We start from the raw sequence: 6287 nt of genomic DNA on the forward strand, positions 1-6287 counted from the left end.
GTTAGACAATGGCAGGAATTCATGTGGTGCGTTGCTCTGTGTGTGCGTGTGTGTGTGTGTGTGTGTGTGTGTGTGTGTGTCTGTCAGTGCCATAGCTCCTGTCTGAACTGAGGCCTATCAGTGCTTAGACATAGTTTCACCCAGGGAGAAGTAAAAAAAAAAAAAACACTAACTGGCTGGCATAACCTGTGTCCCAGCACACATGCTGCTTGGCCACTTGTTTGTAGAAGCAACACACATGTTTGCTGCACACACATACACACTCACACACACACACACACAGAAACAGAGTAAGAGTTGATTTTAGAATTCCATTTTCAAACAAACTTAGACCCGACACACATATTCATGTACAAACACACACACACAGCATGGCCACACAGAGTCTCAGACAGACAATAAACAGTTAGCTTTGTAGTAGTTTCAAGCCAGTGTGTGTTTTTGAACTGCAGATGTGGATGCTGACTGAAGGATCAGTGCACAAACTGCAGGACTGCAGAGATGGCAGTTCTCCCATAGGGTCTGGCACAGCCCGGGCCTTTTTGCTGTACCCCATTTACACTGTTCATTTAGCCATGTTGAAGAGGTGGTGGTGGTTTGTGTCTGTGTGTTGTGCCGGTCGATCATTTAAAAGTACATCCTCAAGCCTGTGTGTGCACATTGTACGCCATATGCCACTCGTTTGCTCCTTGGCAAATGTTTGCGAATACACAGTGTTTTAAAAATATTTCATGCTGGGGCATTCAGGACAGCAGATTCTCGATTCAGTTGTACATTTTCTTGTTGATATTGGAAGCTACAAATCTTAGATTTATGAATTCTACAGAAAAGGCTTATCTCAGTGGAAAGCGCCGGTTCCCCATTTCTACTGGGAATTAATTGCACAGCCATGAAGCCAAGGTGTGCAAGATGGAATCAAGAATGTTATTAACATTCCTGCACCGTAGTTTTGTGTTGAAGGATAGGGTAGTGAGATGCATAAGAGGCTTGACTTGATCTGAGCGATGCCTCAGAGGAGCAGGAGATTGGCGCTGCCGTCCCTGGACTGCGGCGAGAGCGGGCCTTCAGCTTAGTCCCTGGAAGACCGAATCCTCCACTCAAGGGAGTTTCAACCAAATTAAAAAACAATGATACACCAAGGGAGAATCTAATGCCAATTCCCATCATCAAGACCCACATTCTTCACTGTTTTGCTTTTAACTTTTGTTTTTTTTCTCTTTCCCTCTCTGTCTCTGACTCTCTCTCTCTTCTCCCTCCGCACTGTTGTTTTCTAGTTTGTTTTCCACCCGTACTCCTCTGGCTGTCGCCGAGCGCTACAGCCACTTTCAAAGGCTCCGCTGTCACGCGCCGCCTTTGAGTCCCGTTTGAAATTTTAACGTACATGTTGTCAGGGTGCCGTCAGGAGTGATTGACAGGTCCGTCCCAGAGCAACACCGGGCTTGGCAGGCTGGCTGTCTTTTGTCAGAGGCAGCCGAGGAGAAGCAACAAAGGAAAGGAGCAGAGGAGGAAAAAACATACATAAATAAAACAAAACTGCTCTTACCCATTTCTCAATAAAGACCAAATTAGATTAATCTTAAGGCAGTGCAAGGCACGCAGGCAGTTGTGGAAAAAGACTTGATATTTTCTCTGGCTTTGTTCCGTTGCCATTGATGGTGCTCTGCTTAGACACCCTCTCAACAGGACACCAAAGGCAGCATGGCAAGAGTTGTATAAAGAGCCAGCTGTACATATTAATGTTCATTATCACCTCCCTACTATGCAGAGAAATTCCAAAGTAAAGAGTTTGTCCCGGCCTCACCTTCGTTTGAAAATGGAGATGTGATGTTTGTGGCCTTGTCAGCTGCTGGTGTTTTAAATAAGCTGGTGACCAATTTGAATCTGGCTGCAGGATACCAAAAAAAAATCCATCTACATCAAAAAGATGAACCGAGTTGTCAGCATTAAAGGTCGATTTTGAATGATTTTTGTACCTAAAAATTAAAATATTGTATATGTGCGATATTGGATAGTGTATTTTTGATCAATACTGACGACTCGACAATGCAAGGTTCAGAGATATCTGGCTGTGAAAACTCTCTTTCCAGCCCCCCCGATGTGATTCAACCACGCTTAGATGGAGGAGTGTGCGACAACACAAAACTCGATCCTCTACCTGTAAAAAAATACGAGACAAACAAAAAAGCAGTGCTATTCTTCAGTGTGATATATTTCCTCGATATATACCTCTATTTTACCTCTTTAGTAATTAGTTCTTTCACTTTATTGCTCATACTTTCATTTCTGGCTATTGTTTCCCTCAGTTACAGGTCACCTTAAGCATTGCCAGGGATGTTGTAATTTCCTTTTTGGAGATAAGAGTCATTGATTACTCTCAGTCTCTTTAGACAGTCCAAGAGCAAAAGTGCAAGATAAAAATATTCAGTGTAACACAGTCTTTGAGATCCATATCAACTGTCAGCGTTGGGGTTGCAGGGCAGCATAGCTGGGCTCGAGGCCCACAGTAGCGAGCACCCAGTCTGCTAAAGTGTCTTTGAGCAAGACACAGAATCCTTGCCAGCTCCAGCGTGATCTCTGACCTCCCCGCGCTGCGAGCACGAAGCACAAAGAGACATCCTCCGAATAAAATCAAAAATAATGAGAATAGAAATGTAGTTTCATGTGAAAGTTGTGCAGAAGTTTGTTTGAACAGTGCAACGCCGCAGAAAAAGAATTGAATTGATTCAGTGGTGTACATGAAAATGAGAGCATTAACAAGTCACTTTGAAAATCAAGGACACTGTCGTCCCATCTCCCTTTTGGTACAAGCACCACACTGTGAGAAGGGAGTTGAACAACATCAGCCACAGGAACTGGAACAGCAATAATACAACTGTACACCCAGTGTTGAGCAAGCTGTTCCTGTCAGTCGGGGCCGATGATTATGACATGAAATCAACGCAGGCCGCATTGAAATGTAAACATGATGCAGGAGAGCGAGGGGTGTGGAAAAAAAGACCTTGGAGCGATTATAGATCATAAAGTGACCAAGACTTGAGGGAAAGGCCTGTTTGAGTTCGTCCTCTTGGCTTTGCGTGGCAACTGGCCTAGGAAATAATTCCTTGGAATTAGGTATTTTTACAGATCCATTTATTTGAGCCGTAGACAACTTGTGTCAACAACTATAGATTTGAATCAGAGGGGAATGTGTAAGCCTTGTAAAGAGCAAGGGTTTTTCTTGTGTGCAGTACCGCACATGATGGGATGAGTGACTTCTACTGACTTGCCGAAAGGTTAGGCTTTTCCTTCTGCCGGTATCTTTTTAAAAGAAAACATGTCGGCTGTTTGATAACTGCTTGACATTTGACAGTCTTTTCAGACCAATCAGACGAGTTTTTTTTATTTTTCTATGTTGGCCGTCTGGAGGAGAAGCAACAAGGAAAAAACACACTCACTTTCCTCAAACCTTTCAAAGGCTGTCTTTCGCCACAGCTATCAACATCAGATACCATGAGTTCTGTGCTCATTCTTTTTCTTTCATTTGTGTTTATTTTTCTCTTTTTTTCTGGTCTAACCCAGTCCGCCGAGATCTCATCGCTACCATCAGAGGTGAACTCAAGAAGAAAAAAAACTTTCCAGTGTCAAAAGAGTCAACCACCTAACCTTATTGCAGCGTTGCCACAACGTGAACCTTCTCCTCTCCACTTCTTTGCAGTTCTCAGAATCAGCTCAGCTGGCTGCACTGAATCACTCTGTTTTTCCCTTTGGGGCTTTGTCACTATATCTTTCTTTATAGTTTCAGAATGTGTTCTACTGTAAATTATCAACTGTATGTTATCTTGGAGGAAAAGCGAAGAGCTAGAGGGAAGCAACAAAGCCACCAGTCTCCCTGGTTACATAATTCATGTCAGCCATATTCAAATAAAATTTATCACATTGTCAATCATCGAGACGCATATGTGTGTATGTGTGTGTGTGTGTGTGTGTGTGTGTGTGTGTGTGTGTGTGTGTGTGTGTGTGTGTGTGTGTGTGTGTGTGTGTGTGTGAGTATGCGCACAAAAGCACTGATAACTCTGAAGTGATAAATTAATAACGTCCTACCATGGGAGCATGTGAATGAGCATGTTTAGTCATTCTGTTTGACAACAGAAGGAAACGGCCTATTCCGTGGGGTAGAAATCAAATTTCACACTTTTCATAGATATTGTTCCCTCCTCCAAATGTTTAAAATATGTAGTCTTGCTCTGGCAGGAAAGTGGCTCAAACAGCACTTTGCACTGAAGTAATTGTTTGGCCGTAAACCAGGAAAACACTTTCTCAAGGAGAAAAACAGTATGTGGCCTAAATGTCCTTGGTTTAAGATGGAATTGTTTATTGAAGAAAACACTAGTTCATGACTTGTAAATATACTGGAGAAACCTTGAAAATAAAGGTAGCACCATATGCTTGTTTTTATTTTTCTTTGCAATCATCTTCTCTGGACATTTTTTCTTTGTTGTCATTTCAAGGATGAAGACATTTTAAACAAATAATCGTACCTGGCAGACCTGCACTACTAATAGAAAGTAATTTTCTTTATAAAAATGAAAGGACCATTGTGATGTATATGATCACATACACACAGACAATGACTCCCACATGTCCCTCAAACCAGTGCCATACTGTACCAGCCGTCGCACACCTGCTCTCCAGTAAAGTAAACTCTGCGTCTTTATGATCTGTCTGCGGAGAAAGATCTCCCCGAATGCATAGGCTTGAACATGTGAAGAATGACTGAATGGATGATTAAAAAAAAAGACTGAGACACACAGACTTCTCCACTGATTCCAGCTCTGAAGTCAACCAGCCAGGTGTCGAGTATTTGGGTGGATATCGTTTGAAAAACTTGTAAGAGCCTAGGAGAGAGAGGGAGTGACTGATTTGAGACTCTGGAGTGATTATGAGCAAGAACAATGTGCCACAGATAAACAAGCCCTCACATCTCAAACTGGAAGTCTAAAATGTTGAACGTTTGAAACTTTTTTTTTTTTTTTAAATAAGACGAGCCTCCCTCTCATCGGCATGGAAAGCATGTGTTTTCCAGCATGCGTATTGGCATAGACAGCCTTACACCATATGCACCAACTACCTACTCCATTCTGTCCTGCTTTGCACAAGCCTACTGATAGAAGCGCTGCTGCTGTTGTCTAAACGGAGGTATGCCAAACAACTCATTCTCTTTTTCCCTTCCGTTTCCTTTTGTGTTGGGCCAATCTGACCCCTGTCTTGCACCAGGTGTGCATTTCCTTGATCCCGCTCTCCTTCAACCCTCCCCTTCATATTTACACCCCTGCCGCCCGCAATGAATGATTCACTTGGAGAGGCTCCCTTCCTCCATCAGAAAGCTTTGCAACTATACACTACAGCCCAGCCTCCATTTCTCTGATCTCACTATGTTGTGTAACGCTTGAAAAACCCTTGCGTTCTCGTACTTGTTTCTTTTTTTTTTCCACGCTCTCTCTTGCTCTTTCTCTGAGTTACATTCAGTATTGACTGTTTATGCTTTTTAATGTTGTGGAGAGGGCCCGGGGCTTGCGGATGGGGGAAAAGCGCTCTTCTTGACACACTTACGCCCCCGTAGTGAACTCTAGCTCCCAGCACTCTAGCAAGTACACAGACCTTCTTCTTCTTCCTCTCCCTCTCTCCTCTGTCTCTTTCGCTCCCTCTTTCTTTCTACAACTGGGAGCTTCTCTGAACATCAGCACCCCATGTTGCTCCACTCCAAAGATCACCTTATGGAAGATTAAGATGCTCAAATACTCAAGCAAAATATTTACACAATAACCCCCCTTTTGCATCAAAGCGGAGGCAGTGGAGTTGAGTGGAGTGATCTCAGGGGGGAGTTGGAGGGCGCCAGAGAGTGCAACAGTCACCTCTGTGCAGAGAAGGCCTCGGTCAAACCTGACAGGGAACAAAAGTGATCTCTCCATCTTTAGGTCCTCCATGTGTCTTCCATCTGTCAGCCCACCTTCAGATCCCTTTTTGACTCATACTCTCTTCCGCACACTTACTTTACCGATCGATCTGCTGAAATCTCTCCAGCCCAGTTGTGATGAAGAATGACTAGTGCAGATGATGCCTAATGTGAACATGCAGACTTTAATAGTTATTTGTCTGCTGGTATATTTATCTCGCTCTTCTTCTTATCTGGCTGCCAGAATATATTTTTCCTTAGTCAAGCAGCTTCATTTTGTGTGGGTATTCTCAGTAGAAAAGTGTAGAAATAGAGTGCAGCATACGTATACGACGAAGCCAGACCAGGGAGCCAT

The sequence above is a fragment of the Anoplopoma fimbria genome, chromosome 5 (genome assembly GCF_027596085.1).
Source record: "Anoplopoma fimbria isolate UVic2021 breed Golden Eagle Sablefish chromosome 5, Afim_UVic_2022, whole genome shotgun sequence".
Taxonomy (NCBI): domain Eukaryota; kingdom Metazoa; phylum Chordata; class Actinopteri; order Perciformes; family Anoplopomatidae; genus Anoplopoma; species Anoplopoma fimbria.